This window comes from Camelus dromedarius, chromosome 11 (genome assembly GCF_036321535.1).
Source record: "Camelus dromedarius isolate mCamDro1 chromosome 11, mCamDro1.pat, whole genome shotgun sequence".
NCBI lineage: Eukaryota > Metazoa > Chordata > Mammalia > Artiodactyla > Camelidae > Camelus > Camelus dromedarius.
In genome coordinates, this window is record NC_087446.1 from 72,855,267 (window position 1) to 72,880,832 (window position 25,566).

At 36.3% G+C, this 25,566-nt stretch overlaps 1 pseudogene; it reads left to right on the top strand.

The window, feature by feature from the left end:
* The first annotated feature begins 1,737 nt into the window (after positions 1-1,737).
* LOC135318475 (kinesin-like protein KIF21A) lies at positions 1,738-25,354 on the top strand (annotated as a pseudogene).
* The last annotated feature ends 212 nt before the right edge of the window (positions 25,355-25,566 follow it).

Below are 25,566 nucleotides of genomic sequence, written 5' to 3' on the forward strand. Positions count from 1 at the left end.
CCCCTCGGGCCCGGCCGGGGACGGCTGCCAAGGGCGCGTGGCCCCTGGTGGAGGCGGGCCCGCGGGGACCGCTTAGGATGCGGCGCTCGCTGCCCGCGGCCGGCTCCATGGCGCGGGGCGGCGGACCCCGGCGGCGAAGACGAGCGCGGCGGGGACTCAAGTCAAGTGCGAGGCGCCGCAGCTGGGAGCGAGCGGAGGGATGGACCGAGGGCGGGCGGGCGCCCTGGAGTGGAGGTGCGCCGGCTGCAGGGGGCCTGGGGTGGTGGGGGGTGCGCGTCTGCAGGGCTTTTTCTTTCCAAAAGTTTTCTCTTGCTCTCTGCCACCCCTTTTGAACTGCGAAGATGCCTGAAAGGATCTCAAATCATTTATTTTTCACTCATTGAATAAACGAAGTTGGCTATGTATTTTAAATAGGTAATGCACTATGTTAAATGCAAGTGATGTAAAGTTGAATACAACAGGGTTTCTGCACTCTAAAGGTTTATAATGTGGCAAACACCTTGATTATCTAATACATTAGTGATAACATCCAACTCTAAGCATTTACAACAAGGTAGTCCCTTGATTTTCCTGGAGTATGGAAGGGAATGCTTATGGTGAATTTAGATTCTAGGGAAAATTAACCTTCACCTGCCTCACCACGCTGCCAAAAGCTAGCATGGGCTGGCGTTGGATATCCAACAGGCAGATTAAACATCCAGTTAAGACATCAGGGGGCAGGGTCATGAAAATGGGGCCACAAATATAAAAATCGGTATTAAAATAAAGTTTACATTAAATAAATCATCTAAGCACGGGAAAAATCAAAATTGAGTTGAAATCCCCTGCAATTATCTGTTGGTTTAATTTCTTTCTTTCTTTTTATTAGACATTGAGGGAGCGGGCCACGAGTGTCAGGAGAGCGCAGTAATGCTGGAGGCAGATTGCCTGGTTTAGAATCTGGCTTTACCACTTACTAACTGTGACTTTGGACTTTTAGCTTCTGTGTGCCTCTGTTTTCTCACTTGTGAACTGGGATAATGATAGTATATGCTAATATAATAAATTGTTTACAACAATTTCTGGCATCCAATAAGCATATACAAATGTTGGCTATGATTATGACCCCCAAAAGTCTTCCCTGGCTGTAGCTCTGGCTTGTCACTGTCATACGTGCTATGTTTGACACACTTGCTAGGGAAAGACATGCTAAATGTTTTTACCTTCAGACACTAGTGCAGGAGATGCCTTCTTGCATGGCCCTTTTACACCTGTTGCAGAAGGGCAAGAGGTTAGAATGAATACTGAGACCAGTACTTGTGCTAGGGAAAAAGAGCTCCCTCCCCCTTCTGGCTTCGATTTTAAGAGAGGCAGCATGCAAGTCTGGCCCAGCTACACTAACTTCCTTTCTTTTGACTTTTCTTTTCTTTTTCAATATATATATATATATATTGCTAATTTCTTATTTCTTTTTTTAATTATGTAAATAAGATCTCTAGTTTTCAAAGTAATTTCTGCCAGGTGTCGTGTCCCCTAACTTTTTGAATATTCGGAATAATCTAAATGAGATGTTCTTTGTTAAAATTGCTGTGTCCTATTTCTAAGTTTTAGGGTCTTTCTTAAAGATTATCATTTTTATGAAGGCTGAGATGTGAATTACAGACAAAACTTATTTAGAAACAAATGTAGGTTAAAGTGTCACCTGTAAAATCATTACAGCAAACAGAACCTTGGAGCCTCTCCAGTTTGCTCTGAGTCATGGTACATCCTCATTCTAAGAGCCTGGGCAGGTGAGTAGACTTTTGCTGACACTGTTAAAGAAAAATGCAGATGTCAGTTACCAACTTAATCCATTTTGAACTTTCCTAATCCTTTGCCTTGAAGACATTGCATGTCTGGGATGAGTGTATACACAAAGAATTGTTGTTGTGTTATTAAAGAGTTGAAGGAGGGAACGTTTCCCATCTGTGATCATCTTAACAAGAAACATTCTACTCAAAACAGATTTTATTTAGAAATTGTTCATAATTATCTTGAGAAGAAAGATTTTCCTACACAGGCCAGTGTGTGTGTTTTGTTTGTTAGTTGTATTACAACTACATCAGTCATTCACTGGTAAAGATTTTTAATGACTTTTTTCAAACTAACCCTCATATATGATCTAGCAAATGATTTACTATATGAACACATGACTGCATTGAGAAATAGTGCCAAAAAATGGCACATACTAGATGACTCTGCAAATAATAAAATATAACAAACTCCCCGCCCCCAACTTGAATATCTGTTTCTCATAACTTTCTTCATCTTATGAAGGTATTTTCATTGTCTTCCATTCAGTAAGCCCATCTGCTACCTTTAGTTCCAAAATTAATTTTGAAGATGGCAGAACTTTCTTGCTTGTGCTTGAGGTGGCCTATGTGATTAACTATTGAATTTGCTGATAAAGATTGCTAACTAGTATGGCTTATGGCTTCAGTGCTTTTTTGATAAGATAACAGTAGAAGAAAAGCTTTTGGTGAAGGTAGTGATACAGAACTGAGACCAGATTTTAGGAACTCCCATGTGTTCAGCATTTAGTCTGTCAGATGAATAGTGACTTTTGGAAATTCAAGACTAAATCTATGATCTGGAATCCAGAATATCTTCTTTTTGCCTTTTTCTTTTTAAAAATGTTATAATTCATGACAGGTTGTAGAAAATATCTTTTAGATACTGTCTCTTCACATGATTTATTTTCAAGTTTTCATCAATTAAGATGCTTGTGTGATTCTGTACAAATTTAAGAGCTGGTCACATGCTGGTACGGTAACTCTTATAACACATTAATTCATGACTTTTATTGCATAAAATAAAATCATTCACCTAAGTAGGCCTATGACTTAAATGATGCAGAACTTCTAAAATGTGATTTCCTTTGATTAGAAAAATCAGGCACATGAAGTTTGGTTACATTTAGTTTTCACTTTCAGGTAGGAATCACTTTAAGCCCGTTCTGAGGATCCTGCTTTCTAATTCCTTGGTGTTTTTTTCCTTATTAGTATAAGTAGCCAAGGATAGCAAAATTTCATTTTTTTTCCAATTAAAATTCATTACCACTATACACAAAAATCAGTCTTAAATTATTAGTTACATAGCCATTATTCAACATTTAAAATTTATAATAAAACAAGAATATTTTTAACCAAAACTTACATAGCTAACTAATACTTAAATACTAGTTAAGTAAAACACTTTTTGTGCTCACCTGTAGTATTCTTTTGTGACTCTGTAAATAATAATTCATTAAATTTCATTGTTTCTCATATTCTGATATTCTAATATTTTTGTTCTTGAAAAATTGTAAAGACAATTTTTCTTCACCTAAAGCAGTTTTAATCAAACTTAAAGACATTTAAAATTTAAAAATTCATGTTAGCTATTTGGCAGTAGAGCATTGATGTTTATGTTCAAAGATAATAGGCTTATATGTTTTTGATAAGATTGCCAATTTAAAAATTAAATATACAGTTGTCAAGCTCCCATTAATTAAAAATAACTCATGTAATATTTTCCTATCCTAGTTCTATCTTTTATTCCCAAGTAACCTTTTTCAAGTTCTACTTAGTAATCTATTAAAAATTTAGGTTCAATTGCCAACGTTCTATGTATATATTTAAAATTAGATGATTACAGAATCTTTTTCTCTCTTAGTTCTAGACAGTCATCTCTGTCAGAAAAAAACCCACCAGAGCCTCCCCCCATAGCAAGAAGAAAGGTGTGTGAGAAAGCAGAAAACCCAAAGACCAAGGAACAAAGGCAGTCAGTTACTAATGCTTTTTTATCTGATAGGGTGTATAAAACATCAGCAGCACTGAGATGCTAAAGGACAGCAGTGGAATTATTCTCCATATTTAGGCTGACTCTGGGATTGTGACTGATTTGACTTAAGACAATTGAATCAGCTGTCAGCTTGTGGTCTTCTAATTTTCTTGGTCTCACACATACCTGTAAAATAAATTGATCATGTACTCTTATTTTTCAATTATCTGTGTATCTCATTGTGAAGTTAATATACCTTTGAGGAGAGGTTTATTAAAACTGTAACTCAAATAGTCTTCTAGAAAAATTTGAAATTAATTCTGACTGTTTCTGTTATCTGAATAAAACTCATTGATTTCACTGCTTTAAAGTGGTTGAAAAAAATCTAGTGTTAGAAGATGTGTGAGTTATGGTGCTTTCTTGCTGTTCTTTCATATTTAAATTGGTATTATCCTTAATTTTTTGTTGTTGAACTCTTTTAGAAGCTACGTGTGTGTTTTGTGAGAGTTTGTTTTGTGAGGGTTAGTCTGCCTAACGGTATATAATATAATCCGATGGTCCACTTACCTGGGCATTTGTAAATTGCAACACCACAACACGCAGAAAGTTACAAATGGGTTAGAGCCCCTGTATCCTTCTACCTGCAGCACACTCACATTTCCCTCAGGTCACCTCACAGGCTGCAGATGGCAGGTAGATCTCTGACATGGTCTTAAGTGAGATCATCAATGGCAATCTCTGTTCAAATATTGGCAAAGCCAATTTCTTCAGTATTAAATATGAAAAGAAGTTTTTGGGTATTTTCTGTACCCAAGTGAGTGATCTTATACCATCCCCTCCCCTGTACCATCATGCACACTCTCTACTTTGACCACTGGTTTAGCTGCCTTGAATGTCATGGAAATTGTCCTAATCATCCTTGCTTCCTGTATTTAAAGATGTAATTTATCAGTTTCTAATGAATCAAATATCTCAAAGAATAACTAGGAGATAGGGGATGGAGCAAATAAGTAATTAAAAAATAAATGAATTAATCAGTTGAATAAGCAAATCCCTCTTAATCTCTCAGGGTCTCTTCCCTCATCTGTAAAGTGAGCATCTTGATCTCAAGTGTAAAATTGTATAATTTTAAATTTGCCTTGATTTATTCATACTGAGTTTAGATTTTAGCCAACAGAACTTTTTCTTTAGTGCCATCTTTTGGCCAATGTAACACAATCCAGTAGGGGAAAAGAATTAAATTGTTCAGAGTGCATTTTATCTTATGAAAAAGGAAGAGAGGAAGAAAGGAAGGAAGGAAGGAGTTCTCTATTGAGAAGCTTTTTTTTTTTTTTAAAGCATGTTTCTTATAACATTTCTAACAAATAAATAGCCACCTATTTAACTTTTTTTCCTTGTAGCTCAGATTCTGGAACTTCAGAGGCTAGCCTTCACCTCCTTCTTCCCCACCAAGCTGGCCCCGTAATGAACTGAATGTTTTTAATCGTCTCACTGTTTCTCAGGGAAACACATCAGTTCAGCAGGATAAGTAAGTCATTATGTTAAAGAGTCCCAACTATAGGTTATAATATTCCTGAGCATTTCAATACAATCCAGAGAGAACACTTAGCTCTCTCTGTGTGGGAGGTGGAGTCTGACTTGTGAACTCATGCTGTATTTTATGTGTTTTTCCAATGGGAAATGAACCATATACACAAAATTAGATGAATTTATTTTCCTGTTGAACATTATTCCCTGCTGTAGATTTGCATTGCTTCACTTCAGCACTTGCCTTGCCTTTTCCTTTTGCAAGTCAATTAGAATTGAAATATCTTTGTGATCACTTGAAGTTGAAATTTCTTGGGACTCTTCATGTTCATTGAGCCCATAGAAGCCTCTAATCCAATATCCTGCCTTGAAAAGTGGCAAATTATTTTATCTTTGGTGGATATAACAGCTGACAAAGACCGTGTCACATATGTGTAACATGTTACCATTTGCTTGTTCTACAAATCCACCACAAAACTTGAGTCATTGTGTTCTTGAAAAATAAGAGTACCTTTATAGGTGGAGAGGTGGAGAGGGTAGAACTCAGGGTGGGCTGTTGGGGAAAGAAAAGTTGGAGGGGTAGGGAAAATACTATTTTCATCAAAGTTGAAGTGAAAAAGTATCCCCACATTGAGCCAGAATCTCTCTTGTAAAAATTTCATACTAAAGGTGTTGCCATAAAGTATTTATTAACTCTGACTTGTCTGCTTTGATTTTGAATTATAATGTTGTGGACGTATGTACTTGATATCCAGCCTCCCATGCCAACTTGTTTTCTATGCTATGATCTTCCTACATATATCAACGATTTCTGAAATTACAGGATACTGTTTAAGATCTGTCTGGCATGTTTGATCATGCTAAATGGCTCTGTAGACTTAGATACATGATTATTTTGAAGTAATCTTTAATCTACTTAATTTATGGATAAAATTCTTGATTAAATTTTAATATAGTTTAATCAGTATATGATATGTTCTTTAAGGTGATCTAGTTAGGTGATTTTTTAAATTTAAAAACAAGTATTAAAAGACTCTTGAATGTTGTTAAATCATACCTCTCATTTAACTGAGAAAAGAGCACAGCATTAGGAATGTCTGTAGGAAGTCCATTTTCACTAGTGATATGAATAATTAGTAAATTTTGTCCACCTTGTATTTACGGTCATAAAAGTTTGTCAGTCTTTTGATAATCTTGACAGTCTAATCATAGTTCCATGTTTTTTACTGAAATGGTTTATCAGCTACCAATCATTTAACTGCATTGTCATCTCTATAAATTAAAACTTAGAATAACTGACTTAACCCAAACCCTCACCTACCTTCTGAATCACTTTCTTTTGGGCTCCTTTTTGAGACTAGCATATTTCACCTGCTAGAAGTTAGGTCAAACACATTGTTTCTGATGACATGACATGCCAGCACTCACTCTGTCCTCATTCTTCCCAAGCCTATTGTATGATTCTACATGCTAAATATTTAATATAATAACCAGACTTACTGTCAGTACTGGAGGATTCAGGGTCAGGCTGACAGGAATGGCTCACTTATTTTTAAAATCCCACCAAAACCTCCCTGCTGTTGCTGAGGGACTGACTAGGCAGAAGACCTCCACGTTTTTGAGATGAGTTAAATCAAAGGTTATTAAATTTTGACTGACTCACTCCCTACACAGACATGTATTTGTGTAATTTTCATATGAGACTCTAAAGTAATTATCAAGAGGAATAAAATTCATTAATGGTTATTGAAATGGGAAAAGTTTTCTAGTACTAGTCAGATTAAATAGCACCTTGAAGTGATGGATTTCATTTACTTGATGGCGTTCCTCTTCAGGGGCTACATTTTAGAAAGCGAGGACAGATCGGTTCCATGGATCAGTAATAGAAAGTTCCCCCTCCCCAAATCTTGGTAGAAAACATAAGAACAAAATATTGTAGCTAATTTAGGTGTATATTGAATTTGCTGATATCCAGTGCAAATAGGAAAGCAGGGCCCATTAAAGGAAATGTTTGCTGTGTTTCTATTATTCATACCATTGCATCAGCTCAGCCTCAGTGTCCGCCTGTTACCATCTGCAGTCTTTCTCCTCATAATTCTGACTCTTTCCCTGTAGATCTGATAAAAGTGACTCTTCTGTGTCAGAGATACACAGGTTCTTTCTGTCTTTCCTACCTTCTGACCTTTCAGTGATGTTCTAAAATGCCTTCCTAGAAACTTTAAGCAAGTCCCATTTTTGTTGCATTCATAACTGGTAAATGTCAATGCACTAACATTTTTAACCATAAATTTTAATATATATATATATATAATATATTTTTGTGATCATAACTCTCAGACAAAGTAGTGGCAGACTTTTTTGTATAATAACATAAAAAATTGTGCTATTTGTTTTCTGTCTATAATCTAAAATTTTTCTTTAAAAGAAATTTAGATCTATGAAAATTAATTTCCTCAGTGAATATTGCCCCCTCAAATTGTGGGAGGTGTATAGGTAGTTTTTCATGTTGGTTTATCGATTTTAAATAAGAAGTTTATGGCAGGGTTTGTGATGAAAAAAGGTATGCTAGGGGAAAAAGGATACTATGGTACCTAAAGTATAGAAAGAAATAGAAAGAAAAAGAGGTTTTAAAAAATAATTATTATTTTTAACTAGTAAATGCTATTTTAGAAATAACAATGTTGCATTTTTTCATGTTACAGATTTTTTGGACCCTTAATTTCTTTTTCTTTCTATCATTTCCTCTTTCCACTAATCATTTTGTCTCCTTTCCCTTTGCACTTCCCCCCCACCATGTCTTATGGCCATTTTCCTGATCATCAGTAGATCCTCCAGAAGGCAAGTGGGGGAGGGGGGAGGAAATTAATCTCATTCACAGCATTGCAAGACTTTGCTGGTTTTGAATGGAACAAAAGTAAGCATTATTTTCCTTCAGATCAGATCTGTTGTGTAAGTTTGCAGTGTTTAACCTTAACTTAAACAATTTTAAAGTTGATTTATATATTCCAGAATGTGAATAGATTAATTTTAATAGAAAAGAAATACCAAGGATGTATGTTTCCAATTTCTGTATTTTTTCTATTATCTTTGATATAAGGTAATCTCTATAAAATATTGACCCTAATATTCTGAGAATATGAGAGTATTTTTCAGTATCTAATGAATAAAATTCTTTATTTAGTGTTGAAATTCTTTTTCTTCAAAGGTCTGAAAAAATAAAAACAAATAAGAATGAAAAAAAGGCATCCTGGTCTCTAGGCTGGGCCATATATTAAGTCACTGGAAGCAAGTATTTACTTTTGTAATATTACAACCTTTGACATGACAGAATTGTGTTGGATGTTATGTCATGAAGGGAACATTTAATAGATTCTCAGGATAAAGAGAATGATCTGAATGAAGGAAATTTTTGGAGACATAGTATTATATAACTGAGGGTACTGTTTAGTTTTTTCTTTTTTTTTTCCTTAGGGTGATTTGTGTCATTAAATGCAGATCATGCAACTCTTAGGCTGTTATCATGGATTTTTTTTCTTTATAGTCAGCTTCTTAAAATACACATACATATGTACATACATACATATATACATACATATTCTGTTTTCGAAGTAACAGTAGCAGTTGACTGTGTATTAGATCATAACTTTTCAACATATGAAGCAATAGTTATAATTTGATGGCTTCAGTTCATAGCTTTTAAACCCCACATCAGTTAAGCTTTTGAAATGGCAGATTCAGACTTTTGAGGAGGTTTTGCTCCCATTACAGTTCTGGTTAAATTCTTAGATTACCAACAAGTTACTGAGCATTAGTTTCAAAAATCTCAAACTGATGCATGTATGCAAATAATACTTTGGATTTTGTCATTACACATCCATGTGGTAACAGTTCCTGGTATTATTTCTAGTAACGAGGAACTCCCTTCATTTTTTGAAATCAATATAACTAAACCCTAAAAATAAAGGATTTTAAAAAATCCTGAGCCTAAATTTACCTCCTTTAAATTTCTATCCATTGGCCGTTCATCAGCCCTCTTGAGCTCTAGTAGAATTAATCCAGTACATCTTTTTGTGGGTATCTGACAGATCTTTTAAATATTCAGCCATTTAACTGTGCTTTTGTATGCTCTCTCTAGTGGAAGTTCTCTTATCATCTCAATAGTTTTAGATTCATCTGCTCCTAATATGATATAGTCTAGGATCCTTCTTTCTGCTTCCGTGGTTTTGGAAAAATCTCCCATTTTTCAGAGTTCTTCTTAGAATGTGGCATCCAGAGCTCAATCTCATTTCAGATGTGGCCTCAGCAGAATATAGTAACTCTCTTGCTTTCTTCTGAGATATTTACTTGTATTGCACAAGTCATTGAAAATGCTGGTAGAGGAATCAAAAATTGTTAAGCCATTGATCTCATATAAATAAACAAATTTATTTAGCTTGTAAAATTGAGTTAAACCCCTTTCCTACTTGGAGCATTCTCTTCTATCTTCAACTTAAATTTTATGCTTATTTTTTTTCCATTGAATATTTTAGTGGTAGGTATGTACCTAAATGAATTTTGTTTGTGATTTTTTTCTAGGCAGTGCATCTCTTTAATATATCAATTTAATAAACATGCCATGTCTGTCTTTGTTTCTGAGGAAAGACTGACTAGATATTGAAGACCTCTTTCCAGACTGACAGGAACATGGACCCTTTAGGTGTGGTTCTTCAGCACTGATGGAAAACTACCTTACTTACTACAATAGTGTTTTTCTTACTCACCACATCTACAAGGATGTCATTTGAAAAGCTTTTTGTATGGACCTTTCTGGAGTCAACATATATTGTGAATATGACATTCTCCTAACATGCTGTCTATTGATTCTACAAAGAACTTCCCCATGAGATTAGTGAACTTCCCCATGTTATCTTATATGAACATTTATATGAGCATTTAAGTGTTTATATTTATTTAATGTTTTCCTCTGTGAGACTCAACAAGAGTTACTCATCTGTAATCTCTGAAATCCACTATTTTTCTCCTTCCTAGAAAATTGGGTCTATGTGTTTTATCCCTTTTATTGATCCAGTGTACCAACAATGGTTTTGCCTCCACAATAGTATATATTTTCAAAACCCTGTGACATAGTGTTTCAGAAACAGAAGTACTTGAACTCATTGAATAAGTCTTAATTATCAGTTCTAACTTATCTTGGGCTTACATTTCTCCTTAATTATCCCCGCACCTTGCATCATGAAGGCTGTTCTCATTCATCAAGAAGATGGAAACAGAAAGCTTGGTTTCATGCCCGCATCTGCCCTCATAGTATGCCATCTGTCTTAGATGATGGGCATATTTTAGCATAATTTTTCTTCCTGCTCTGAAGCACAGTTACAGTCAACCTACATATTTATTATGTCTTAATTCACACTCATTTTTAGTCTTCCTCATACAGTTATTTCAATTCAGATCCTGTCTTAAATTCTTGTAGGATAAGGACAGTGTTTTGATAAACTTTCTATTTCCACAGTTCATAGTCCAATGGCATAAAGCAGAAACTTAGAAATATTAAATTTATCATAAAGCTCCCTAAAGAGCCTCACTGTTCTCTTAAAATTTTACTCTTAATTTTTTTTCTTTGACACTGTTAAGAGTTTTAAAGTTTTTGCTATTTTTGAGCCATTCTCCCTTTAGAATTTCTGTCTATACAGATATTCTTATATTTCTTCAAATTGGTTTCAAATTTGCTTTCTTAGTACTTTAGGTGATATGTGTTATACTTTCTTCAGAATGTCTTTTTTGATGTAGAATTATACTCCAGCCTGACAGAGTCACATCTTCCAGTTAACCATCATTTATACTTTCTTACCTGTCAGAATTCACTATACTTGAATAGCTCCCAATATTACTTCATTAAATTTGAAAGAGATTAAATTACTAATAAGAAAATCCAGATGCAGCACTGGCTTTGCTCCTTGCAGAAGGCACTTGCTAGCTGACACCTGATTTGTTGATGCATGCCATCACTGCTTTTACTGTTTCACACTGTGTCCCTTTGCCTAAAAAATGAGACAAGGGACCAGTATGGATTTTATTACTAATTGCTTGGAAAGACTTCTTAAAGTCAGAGAAAAAAATTAAAAGTAGTTTCATGATACAGCTACTGAAGTAAAGCTCTGTTTATTTTTCTCCCAGCTCAGGGGCATAATCAACCCACTTCCAGCTTCAAAATGAATCAGAACGCCCCCACTTCAGTGTGTGCACACACACACATCTGAAGGGCGCACAACAGCTGGGCTCTGTGTGGGGGCTATGATTTCTCCTCACTGGATCAAAGGTGCTAGTTGTTGTGTCATTAGATACATAATAGATCTTTTAAAAATGATTACGTTGAACAGGTTTTGAAAAAAATGTCAAACTGTTTAAGACTCATAAAAATCTGAGGGATAATATGGTTCAACCCCTGAATTATATAAAACATAAGATCACTGCATGAGAGGTAAGAAAGGAAAACCTCTGTTGATGTGATGCGAGTAGAATGGCGAGGGGATACATCTCTTCGGTAGTTGAGCGTCTTATGTATGCAACGCCCTGAGCTTAGTAACGCAGGCTGCGTAGAAATCTACAAAAGGCCATTGCAATGTACAGTGTGGCAGAGAGAGTAAGGTGGGTAGCAGCCCCCGTTTCTTGAAAAGTTCCTGTATGTCAGAGGCTGCACTGGACAGTATGCAAATTACATCTCACTTAATTTTCACAACAACCCCAATGACATACATATTGCATCCTCATTTTTACAGATGAAGAGACTGAAGATTCAAGAAGTTAAATAATTTCCCCAGATAAACTTAGCTAGAAAGTGGAAGAGCCAGGATTGGAAACCTAGGTCTATTTGTCTCCAAGCCTGTGCTCTTAACCCCTTTGGTAAAATGGCAGGCAGCTAAAATAATCAACTATAAATGAGTTGAAAAATTAGAGACTAAGAGTTTTGGGGTTTCAGGAAAGGGAGAGATTATGCCAAGTTGTAAAAATACGGAAAGCTTTGATAAGGAGGTATTTAGGATGAACCTTACAGGATTGTTGCTATTGACAGGTAAGGACTGGCAACCAAGATCACAGAAGAGCAGAAGCAGAGATGTGGAGGCAGAAGTGGATTTGGGGGGAGGGGGCTGTATAGCTCAAGTGGTAGAGCACATGCTCAACATACACGAGGTCCTGGGTTCAATCCCCGGTACCTCTTCCAAGCAGAAATAAATGAATAAATCTAATCCTTAAAAAAAAGAAAAGAAAAGAAAAGAAGTGGTTTGGAAACTAAATCCAATTGAGTTGAAAGGTAGAATATACATGACAATGGGCAATGAGACTAGGACGATGAGAAGGAAGCATGTATAGGAATTTGGGGAGCTAGGTTTTTTTTGTTTTTGTTTTTGTTTTTTAGCATTTAGGGATATTCCAAGACTTAGTTTAATCAGTGAACATTTTTGTTCATTGTCTATGAGGGAAATACAAGAGTCTAGTGTATGCGTTGTGAATAATGGCAAGCAATTCCCCCATTAAAAAAAATTTACTCTGTAAAAATATAATTTTCTAATGATTCAAGTTAAATTGATTTCTCCAGTATAATTACACATTCAGCATGTCAGAAAAACAAAATAGAATAGTTTTATGATTATGTTTTTTGAGTCAAAGATAAAATCCATCAATGACTCCTGGAAAAGAAACGTGTGTGTATTTATGAGTATGGAGTGTTCAGGAGCTAAGAGCAGATTTTGAAACAGCTGATTTAGGATGGCTGTTTAAGATTCAGGGGCAATTTGGCGTAAGACTCTTTTCGTATGTCTATTTCAAAATTTTGTGTAATTATTTTTTTAATACCTCATGATGCATCCCTAGCTTTCATCCAATCCTTCACACCTCCTTTGCCCTTGAACCTGCTGCAAAGTGTCAGGGATGGAGTTAGGATGCCTGTTTCAGGTGAATGGAATAATTACTGTTTTCTTATCTCATTTTTTTCCTCATAGAAGAGAAATTGTTATTGTTAAGTGAGTCTAATTTAGTTCATATTGACAGTATTTCCTCTTTTTTGCTTGTTTTAGATCGTACTTGTAAAGTATGGGATAATGTCACTGGGGGGTCATCCCAACAATGTCATATCTGTAAAATACTATATTATACAAGTTTGGTCTTCACAGTGTCAACATCTTATATTAAGGTGTGGGATATCAGAGACTCAGCAAAGTGCATTCAAATGCTAATGTAAGTAACTTAAAGGCAAATAGCATAAGGGGCAAATAGTCCTTGTTTATAAATATGAGAAAAGATAGGTCTGTGAGTGCATTTTTGTTTATTTATACCTGTCTACTTGCAAGGAATGTTAAAGTGTTTACAGTAAGAATGCCGATAAAGTAAGGTGAAAAAAACTATTGAGAAAATAATATATAAGAGCTCAATATTAAACAGGAAGGGAGAAGTCATATTTGATCTGTGACTAAGTACACATTTCATATTTCCTCCCTAACCAAATAACTAAGGAATTAAATTTTCATAGTATTTATTACTTGTATAGTTAAATGATTTACATGCTTCAAATGAATACCACTCCCTGGAAAATGGCTGGAATCACCATTGTAGATGGTGAAGAAGTACCTGCAACATTTAATTAGCATGTATTGAATAACTGAGAGGGCTTTTTTTGTTGTTTTGTTTTGTTTTTTTTAGGACTTATCACTGCCTTGAGGTTAGACCATATTTTATAACTTTAGGTTGTGTTGGATAATTGGACGATGAGTTTGTTTCCTGTGTTTCTTATCATGTATGTCTTTAAAATGTAGAGCAGATGATTCTTTTTGCCATAAGGTTGATGAACTGTTTTACATAATTAAAATTAGGGTGAACTCTGTTGGTTTAAATAAGAGTAGGGAGCATAGGAGTGGTTAGTTTTTACTAATTTGTACAGTGGGGTTTACTAACATTAAATTCTATTTTGCATGTTGAGAACTACTAATTATTTACTGTATTGAATACAAGTCTCTTGAGGGAAGTTTTGTAGAAAAAGAACACTGTTATCTTATGTTAGAAATTTACCCATCCAGTTGACTGACTAAAATCTAATTTGAAAAGACTGATTATAACTTGATATTTTAGAAGTTAACTGAGAAAATGTTCCCAAATTTAAAAATACACTTGCCATTTAGAATTTAGCAGAGGAAATAGAAGTAAGTTATGGTTAAGCAATAGTAACTAATCCATATATGATTGGGTTAAAGTAAACAAAAACTAAAAATAATTTTAAAATTCCTCAGTGTGTTTAACTGAAAAGGGCAAATCTTACATATGAAAGAATATCGGTAGGCTTGCCCCTCAGGGGGCTTCTGGAAACTGCAGGAAAATGAATTACCTCTGTGGCACTGCATCACTTGCTGAGTTTTTAAATCATTGTCATCTAATATTTTCTGAATCATATTGAGGTCATCCTTAATTCAGGACCCATAATTCTCAGTGTTTAAGAGACTTGCAAATTGAGTTTAAAGCCATGTCATCTTGTTTTCTTCATTCATTCATTTATCTGTCAAAATGTTTATTTATAAGTGCCAGTCACGTGTGTGTGAAGTGCTGTGCTGGGTAAGCTGCTTACAGTGACCAGATCTGGTTGCCTGCAGCCAGTTTCCTAGGAATTTAAGGCATTCTAAGCCTAACTGTTACCCAGAAATGTGACTTACCTTGCTGTTTCACCTCTGTTAAGGTCTTCAGGTCAAGTTCCTCTTGGAGATGCCTGTTCTGCAAGTACCAGCCGGACAGTTGCTATTCCTTCTGGGGAAAACCAGATCAGTCAAATTGCACTAAACCCAACTGGCACCTTCCTCTGTGCAGCTTCTGGAAATGCGGTCAGAATGTGGGATCTTAAAAGGCAGAATTTTAAAGGAAAATATATTTCTTTTATATGGCAAATATATTTTTTCACTTATCATTAGTGCATATGAAGTCTAATTTTTATAACCCCAGAAGTTAATATAAAATCTTGGGCTTTTCTGCTGAATACAACACTCCTAAATATCTCTTCTGTCCTCATTAGCAAACTCCCAATTTTCCTTCTTTTATCTCCATTGCTGGGGAAAATATATATGAAGGAAAACAGCCTTCCTTAATATATGTCTCCAGTTGTACTGTTTACTAAGAAGAGACCAAGACTCTCATCCTAACTGCATTAGTACCTTTGAAAGAATTATTTTTTGTAACATCAGTCATGCATCTTATATCTCAAATTTTTCAGTTTATAAACTTTACAACTTTGCACATAAATCCTCACAGGATTTTGGTGAATATGAAATAATATATATAAAAGATGAAGTCGTAAGAAGATGGAGTGAGTAAAAAAAGAAAAATGATATATTGAAGTATGAGATTTTATCCACTAGAGTATTTATTTTAGTTCTTTCAATTTTGGCAGCAAGAGAATATTTATTTATTCATTAACAAATATATATTCAAGATCAATTATGACAGACACTGTACCAGCACCATGGTAGGTACTGGGGATAAAGGCTTAGCCAGACAAACGTGGGGTCCACCTTCTTAGAACTCATCTCATAATGGAGGATAAAGGCCACTGAACAGGCAATTACAGGATACTGACTTCAGTCTGCAATTCAGGAAATTCAGATAATAATCCAATCTAGAAGGAATTTGTTAGTGGTAAATAAAGGGAAATTTATTTTAGAAATTTTGAGGAATAGCTAGTTATAACTTGTAATATTTTAATGCATGTTTGAGAAAGTATAATAAACCTAATTTATATATAAATAAATGAGAGAGAAAGAGAAAGAAGAAACACAGCCCTGAGTACTGTTTTAAAAATAAAAAGAAGAAAAATAAAATGAGTGTTTGTTTAAGAAAATTAGGAAAGAGAGGAAGACTTGGTTTATTCTTGAAGATGTTAAACTTGTAGCCAGAGCACCATGGAGGAAGAAACTTAGTCACCACAAGAGGCAGAAAAGATCAGGTTTTGAAAATCTTCACACTTTCTTTTCTGCTGAAAAGTTAGATCCTTTGAAACCTGCCTGATTTCAGCAACATGATTAAATACAGATTCATCTTAACAAAGTAACTAAGAAAAGAGTGTTCAAGAAATGGTAATATTCTGGAAGCCAAATATATCTCTGTATCCCAGTAGCTTGATTTGAAGCAGGACTACGAAAAAAAGTTCATTGTCACCCCTGACATTTGACATCATATGCTTTTCTACCAGTCAGATACATTCCTGGTCATTTTCATATCTTTAAAATAACTGATGAAATGGACTACCTATGTCCTGGTGCACATGTGTACGCACGTAGTGCCCACACATGTGTGTATACATGTGTATATAAGATAGGTGTACATATACGTGCATGTGTATGTGTGAAAATATGTGTGTGTAAAAAATAATCTTACTTTCTCCATATTGCTATTTTCTAGTTATATCAGTGACATAGTTGTTTTAATCCAATTTCACATCGGGCCTGATAACATCAGTCATATGTCTATAACATATGCAGACATTTAACAGGTTAAAGTTTACCTGGACTTAGGGTGGAGTTAAAATTAACCTGTAGCAAGTTTTTGGACTCTTGATGCCCTTTTGTTTACTACTTGAATGACATTAGTCACTTTGGAATAACTTGTTTAGGACTTCTGACACTTCCATCGTAGTTTGGCCATTTTTTGACTGTTAATTTGAACAGACTTGTATAGAGGTGGAGTTAAGTCAGAAGAAAATGAATGAATAATTTTATCAAAGAATATAGATTATTTTTGTTGAGACTTAGCCTCAGCATGCTAAGAAATATTTCCAAACAAAATTTTTTTCTTTCTTTCTTTTTTTTTCTCTAAGGTTTCAGTCCACAGGAAAGTTAACAGGACAACTAGGCCCTGTTATATGTCTTAACTGTAGATCAGATTTCCAATGGACAAGATCTAATCATCACCAGCTGCAAGGATCATTACATCAAAGTGTGTATAATACAGTTGTTGAATTATATTCTCCTATTGATAGATTTAAAGTATTCAGATATACCTAGGACCCTGTTCTCTTAATCATATTTCTTTTTTCTCATTTCTAGCCTTTGCTTTTTCTTCCTGATCTTCCTCACTCATAGTTCCTGATTTTGTTCTTATTATTTATACGTATATGATCACTTGTCACAGAAGATAGGTTGGGAGGGATTTTAAAGATTTCTTGGCTCAGTCATCCAACTACTGCTTAAGTCCCATCATCACCATCTTTTATACTGAACATATTATGGTCTTCAGGTTTTATGCAAGTAGCAGATGAAGAGAGATGCATAATTTGATTTTGGAGATGTTAAGTTTGAGGATTTCCTTGTGTAGACCAGTAGGCCATTTGAAAGGCAAGTCCAAGGCTCAAGATAAGTTATAAGTAGACATGTGTGTTTCAGAGCCAGTCAAACAGAAGCAGATGTTCAAGAAGTTAGAGTAGTTGATATGGCCAAAGGAGCAAGAAGTTGACATGACTCAGCCTTGGGAATCCTATAAGAACCAACAGGAATAAAAGAGGATACAGTGATAAAGAGATCTAGGAAGCATATAAGTGCTCCTTTTAAAGGAACTTTTATTAAAAGATGAGAAATGAGTTAGTGACTTGAAAAGAGAATGGTTAAGGGGATGGGATTTGTATTCTATAGACTTGAGCATGTTTAAATGCTTGGGAGATGGGCTCAGTGGAGAGGGAAAGTGTGAGCAGAAAAGGGGTGGCAGTTGATGAATCAGACCAAAAAAGAGTCCGACCAAAGATGTGAACTTTGGAAAGAAGTAAGTACACTTTAGCAGCTGAAAAGAAGGGATGGGAAAGAGAATGTCTGAGGATAAAAGCAAACTTTTGTAACTGGGAGGAGGGTCCAGAAAGTTAATTTTTGATCACACTAGCCTTTGCAGGACATCACAAGGTCAACAGCTGAGAGAGATGAGGGCAACTGAGGGGAGGGAAAAGTTCAGAATAGCAGCTCTGGGGTATTTGCGATGACCAGCAGGACCGCTGAGCCAACTAGCAGTGTTGAAATAACCATCATGTCACTTATTTGAATAGCAACTGGATTGATAACCAGCATTTTTATTATTGAACATACCATTTGTGCACTCATATGTGAAAAAAATTGTTGCCTTTAAAAGCCTAATATGTCAGCAAAATTAATCTGAAAATAGGGCTCAGGTTCATTCTGAGTCATTCATAGCCAGTTTCTTTTTGGTTAACTTAGTAAAATATCACAACAAAACAAATCATGTCTTGTTAATATACATCTCATGTATTTCTATGAATGGACACATATAGGTACTTATATGTAAGTTAAATAGGATGACTGCTTTCTTTCTGCTTTTATTTAGATGTTTGATGTAACTGAAGGGGCTCTTGGAACTGTGAGTCCCACCTGCAGTTTCGAGCCCCCTCATTATGATGGCACTGAAGTGATAATCATACAAGGGGATAACCTAGTTAGTGGGTCCAGAGACAATGGAATCAAGAAACGGGGTCTGGCTCAAAAAGACCTTCTACAGGTAATGCATGGGACAGACTGGGTGCTTCAAAGTCACCAGTATCCTCTATAAGAACTTGAAGAGCCTCTAAGTAGAATTTCATCATTTAAGGATGATATCAGTCAGGGCTTCCTCTTCAAGAGTGTTTCATTGTCACCCATCAGGGTTATTAATTATGAAAAGGGCAACACTTAGCATTGAATGATAACCTCTTAGATAAGAGGAGAGTAGGCCCTGATAAGAACTGGAAAGTCTGGGACTGCCCTGTGCATTTGCTTACTAAATAAAATCGGTCTCAGAGTAAAGCAGTTACAGTTTCTCATTTTATTTTGTTTTTGATTTAGGTATGCACAGTCCAAAGAAATCTAAGTGTAGCTAAAGTCAGAGCAGTGTAAATGGTGCCTCCTCTGCAGGAGCATGTTCATACCTCCATGAGTGGTGGTTCTCTCATTTCCTGTGGAATGATGGTTGGGTTGAAGTGTTTTGTCAGTACAATCAAATGTTGGTGGCTTTCCCTAATTCCCAGAGGAAGAAATGAATTAGCATATGAACTTGTTCTCAGGTTCCAGCTTTCCCTTCTCTCCGTGTGGGCGCGTTTGTCCTGCTGTTGCTGTCACTTTCCTGCTGACAACCAGATGAAAAGCAAATAAACAAGTAGACTGTATGTTGATAGAAAAAACCTGGCAACAGATGCAGACATTGCGTTCAAAAGCTTTTCTTTTATAGATGTACATTCTTGGATGTAACTTCTATATTATGCATAGGAATATTTTTATGCATAAAATATGGTCATAATGTCTGAGCTTATAATTATTGTCTACTCATTTTGAAATGTATAGTTTAGCTCCAGCCTTCAACAGAAAGCTTTAGGCTCTTGTTCTTGTTCAAAATTTAAGGCAGTGACTTTATGAGATAATCCTTAGAGACTACATATCAGGTTAAAGTTTCCAAACTTGCATGAAATACATGTTAGAGAAAGGTGAGATAATTACTCCTTTGAAGAGGAAGTGATGTTTGAAAAATCCTGTATACTTTCCAGGTCTTTTAGATTCTATAGATTTTTAATATTCTAGCCCTTTAATGCTGATAACACTGATGATAACTAGTGAGGCAAATTGCAGAGCAAATTATAGACTTATTTCTTTAAATCACTAAGAGTGATTGCATACCAAAATTTTTTTAAAAATAGTTTCCAGGCCAATTCAGTGTTCCAAATATTGAATTTTGTCAGTAAAAACTTTTGTAACTTGTTTTCATATGAAAATTTTCTTTGGAAGCCTCCTCTTATGCTGATAATTTTTCTTTTTTCTCTCAGCAAGTTCCAAACACACACAAGGACTGGATCTGTGCCCTGGGAATGGTGCCACCCAGTTTTGCTCAGTGGCTGCAGAGGGGGTATTCTGAAACTCTGGAACGTGGATAACTTTGTGCCCGTCAGAGAGACAGCAGGTTATGATGGCCCCAGCAAAGCCATAGGAGGTAATTCCACCCACACTTTTACTGCTACTGAGTCAGCTTTCCCGTGTGATATTTCTCTACACTGGTTGCTCGTGTTCAGATTTAATGAATGCTCTGTTGTCAGCATCTGGGAATGCAGAACATGCGAAATCCTTCTTTTATTGCAGCCACTCTAATGGCTGTTCATGCTGTCTTATTTCTGTTTTCTGAGGCCCACTGTGGGCACTGAGTTCGGGCTCCCCAGGTACAAGATTATAGTGTTACTCCTGTATCAGCTCTCTGCTTACACTGGGAAGTCTCCTGCCAGATCTTCTCCTGGTGATTTTAATTTTTTTTAATCATTGATAGGTGACTAATTTCTAAAGTTTTTTTTTTTCCCAGAAAGGCAACAAACTTGCCATTCTTCATATTTAGAACAAATTATTTAAAAAAAAAAAGAAAAAACCTCTTTTTACCTCTCCCAACTCTTTTAAAATACATGGTATGAATATTTGCTTCCTCCCTATTCTGATGACTGGATTGATTAATTTATTTGCTCATTCATGATGACTCTCCTGTGTGCCAGGCACTGTCCTAGGCTGTTGGGAACAGCAAAGTGAGCAAAACATGAACAAACCCCAGTTTTATTCTAAGGAGATGAAAAGAAAATAAATAAGTAAAATATGTCAGATGGTGATGGGCGCGATGGAGAAAAACAAAGCAAGGAGGAGAGTACAGGGTGGGGGTGGGGGCATTGCACAGTGAGAGTGGTCAGTGAGGCCCTCCCTGAGACAGTGACACTTAAGAAGGTGCTTGAAGGAGGTGTAGAGATGCGACCATAAAAACTACATCATATGTGTATAAGCACTTTGGGAAGGAAAGCATATGTACTATAGTGTGAGGTGTTTGTCTCCTTCAAATAAAATGTGATTTCTCCTGAATATCTATCTTGAAAACCTCCCCATGTCATTTGTGCACCAATTATGTTACTTAATTTAACTTGAGCACCTTCCAGATTCTTTTATCCTAAGTGCATGATAACCCTGATTTTATTTTGAAGCCTCTGTCCTATTTCTGTGGTGTCTCTTATTATCTGTGATATTTTCCTCAAATCCCTCTTTTCATTTAGATTTGCTTTCTCTCATCTTTAAAGAACATCAAAGCCAATTTTTTTGTGTTTTTCTAGGGTGCTTACTTTTGATGCTTCACTGATGCAATTTCCAAGATGCATTACTTTCCTAAGAGTCACCGCTTTTGTTTATCCCCTGGGAAACTTGTTGTGTCCTTGACAGTTTACTGTAAATAACTTAATAGCCCTCAAAGTCATAGGACACTCAGATAAGACTATAAAAGAATTGTGCGTCCCTGAGGCCTGTCCAGTGAGGTGTGAGGGTACTGTAGTACCTTCCATGACCCAGTTTTATTTTTAAAGAACTGAAATTTCCCTCAGTTTACTCCTGGTGCATCAGATGCAGATGCATTTACCACATAACTTCAAATCAGGAAAACAGACAATAAAATCAGAGGGGCTATTTTCAAATTAGTTCTACATATTTGCTGTTTAACAAACGTGTACAGGGCTTAGTATCTGCCAGGCATTGTTTTAAGAGTTTTCAGGCACTAAAATTTTGTCCTCATGAGAACACTAGGAGGGGAGCATTGTCATCATCCCTGGCTTACAGGAGGGAAAACTGAGGCACTGTGTAATTCCCAGTCCCTGTAGAAGTGATTCTGTCATATCTGATTCCTGGATCTGTTGTCATTGATTTTTCTTATGATTATGGGTCTCATTTTCCCTCCTTTTTTATGTCAAGTAATATTTTATTGACTGTTGAACATGACAGTGTTGTGTTTGAGTATCTGGATTATATTATATTCCTTTAAAGAGTGTTGGGCTTTGTCTGTCAGGCAGTTAAGTTGCTTGTGGCTCAGCTTCATCTTTCTGAGACTTGTTTTGAGCTCTTCTTGGATCCCTACTGACTGTCTTAGGCGTGTGATGACACTCTCTGCTCTACTGGTCAGAACCTGAGCATCTCACAGCCCTCAGTGCGCCCTGGGAGTCATCTGACTTACACTTAACTAGTGATTGGTTTTGGGCCTGGCTTTACTCATGTGCAGCTTCGCCTCTATGTGTATTTATGGAATTTTTTCCCTGTAGCTCCACAGTTGTTTTTGCATGCTCTCTCCTCTTCTCCACTTGGTCTTACAAATTCCAATGACTTCATACTTCCCAGGTGTTTCTTACTATCTCTTCACCTCCCATTCTGTGATTTTTCTGCTTGGTTCCCCCGCCCCCTGCTGTAGTCTGGAAGGTGATTCCAGGACCAGAACCAAGTCCGTCACAGAGCTTACCTTCTCTGTTCCCCTTTTCTCAGGGATCACAAGCCTGAACTACCCATTGCCCAGTGTCTGAAAACAGATGTTCCTTACATTTTCTCAAGTTTTCACTTTGTTTACAACAGGAGAGAGAACCTGGCACAAGTTTTTCTCTCATGACTAGTAGTGGTGATCATCTTACATTTCATATGCTGAAAATTGAACTCCCAGCCTTTCTGAGGCTTGCTCTGTAAACTTCTCCATCTCAGTCAATGGCTTCTCTGTCTCCTCTGTTCCTCAGACTTGAAACTTTCATTCCTCCCTTTCTTTCACACTCCATAACAGCAAATTCTGTTGGTGTTGTACCTGTAAATTACATCTAGAATCCAACCACTTCTCGCCATGTCTTTTGCTGCCTCACTGACCCTAGTCACCATCAGCTCCTGGATGACTACAACAGCCTTCTAAACAAGGGTCTTTGCCCTTGTGTGATATATTCTCAGTACAGAAGCCAGAGTAATTTTTTTAAAACACAAGTCAGATCATGTTTCTGCTTGGCTGAAAAGCTCATGGTCATTGTCCATCTTATGTAGCAACGAGCCAATACTGGGCCTAGCCCCCTGAGCATCTGTTCTCTCTCATGTCACCTTCTAGCACCCTCTGCTGGGCTCCTTCTCTGACAACACTGATCACCTCTCTGCTGGTCTTTGAACAGAGCAGGCTCACTCCAGCCTTAGGGCATTTGCCCTGGCTGATCTCTTTGTCTGGAATACTTTGCCTTCAGACATTTTTCTAAGTTCTTTCTTCCTCAAGAAGAATCACCTTGCCATTTTATTTAAAATTGTGATCTCTCCTCTGACCTGCTATTCCTGCTCCCCTTTGCCATGCTCTTTTATTTTTCTATAACATTTATTACTTTCTAATAAACTTTATAATCTAATTATTTATTGTGGTTTGTTGTCTGTCTCCTTTTGCTAGAATGTATGATCTATAAAGGCAGAAAATTCTATTATTTATTTATTTGTTTATTTTATGTTCATCCCAGGCACCTAAAATAGTGCCTAGAGCACAGCAAGCTCTCAATGAAAATGTGCTGAGTGGATGGTTGAATGGGATAAATGAGATGGATAAATGGGTGGATGGATGAGCACAGCCCCTTACTATTTTCAATGTACATGTGCTGTGTGGGTGGATGAGATTATTATTTGTCCCCAAGTTTTATTGAGATATAATTGACATACAGCATTGCACAAGTTTAAGGTGTGCAGCATAATGATTTGACTGACATGTATAATGAAATGATTACCGTAATAAATTTAGGAATTAACATCCATCATCTGATGTAGATACAAAAAAAAAAAAAAAGAAAAAAGAAAAAGTGTGCCTTTTATTCCTGTGATGAGAACTCTCACAGGAGGGAAGACTATTGATTAAGAACTGGAAACCCTGGATTCTAGGCTCTGCTCTGTGCTCCACTGTGTTACACTGGACAAGTCAGTAAATGTCCTTCATCCTTGAAATGGACTGCATAACATTTGAAAAGCTTTTTAACTATAAAATTCCATGGCAAATCTTTCTTTTTGGCTTTGGATTTATTAGGAAATTAGAGAAAAGCAACACTCCCCTTTTAGAGCCATGAGAGACATGGTAGAAAAATGTGACTGCCTAGTGACTGGTCCCCAGTGCCCACATGTTGGGTCAACAAAAATAGTTTTCTCAGAAAAATTTTGCATCCTCTGTGTTCTATGATAGGTAGAGTGGTATTCCACTTCTTAATACCCTCGTTTTTCCTGTGGGCTTCTGCTGATTTCACTGGAACATGATTCTTCCTGACTGTTGACAGAGTCACTAGCTCCCTGGAGTCCCTGCCCGGCCCCTAAACTCTGACCTTACTCTGGGCTCTTTTGCCTAAGGACCTCTGACCTTGTCATATCAGTGTGATGTTTAGGAGACAGGAACCTGGAGCCAGACTGCCTAGATTCAGATCATGCCTTTATCACTTACTTTATGATCTTGGGCAAATTTCTTCACTTCTCTAGACCTCAGTTTCCTCATCAGTAAATAGGGGATAATAGCATTATCTGTATCTTTTGGTAGGCAAGGAGAATTAAATTCATTCATCTTTGTAAGGCACACATAGTGACAATGCTGGCACATTGTAAGCCTTTGATAATAGGAGCTATTTTAAAGTTCATTATTATGGGTAACTTTGATATAATTATAGTATAATGTATATTTTTACTTACACCTATTAAAGGTCTTTTCAGAAAATGTTTCCATGATAAGTAATTCTAAGAACTTATTTCTTTATATTTCCACATCTTTTCACATGTTCATTTTTAATTTATTATTTTGTAGTCATCGAACTGTGAGAATTTGGAAGGCTCAAAATTTACAAGATGGTCAAATGTCTGATGCAGGAGATCTGGGGGAAGATATTGCCAGTAATTAAACATGGATGAAGATAGTCATAAACTGAACACTGAGATAACACTCTGTGTTCTGTATGGAAAATGTCATCTTGCATTTATTAGGCAAAATTGTGAATGGGATTAACTGGGAAATATATCTGAGTCCAACTGCTGAATGTAAAGATATCTGCTTTTGTGACAGAAAATACATCTGGAATACAATGCAACCCGCTGTTTACTGTTCAGCCGATTTACCTATTTAAACATGTCAAGAATGTTAGTCAAAATGTGGTCTCTTTGTCTGGTATTTATATCAGTCTACAGAGGGTTCCCAAATTTGAAAGCTCTTTTAATGTAATGGAAAAGAGAGGTGACAGTATATTGATGATTTTTCACAAAATGGAGTTGACCTTAATCTACTCACAAAGACTGTTACACAGTTTGTGTTAAGTATTGCTGTTTACTTGTCGTGACCAAAGTTGTGCAGCTGCGCTGTACTCTGTGCTCAGGACTAAAATGCTGTTAAATTGTTTCATTAGTGCTGGGCATACATTCTGTGATGGAAACGTTTTAATTTCAGTTTTATTAGATA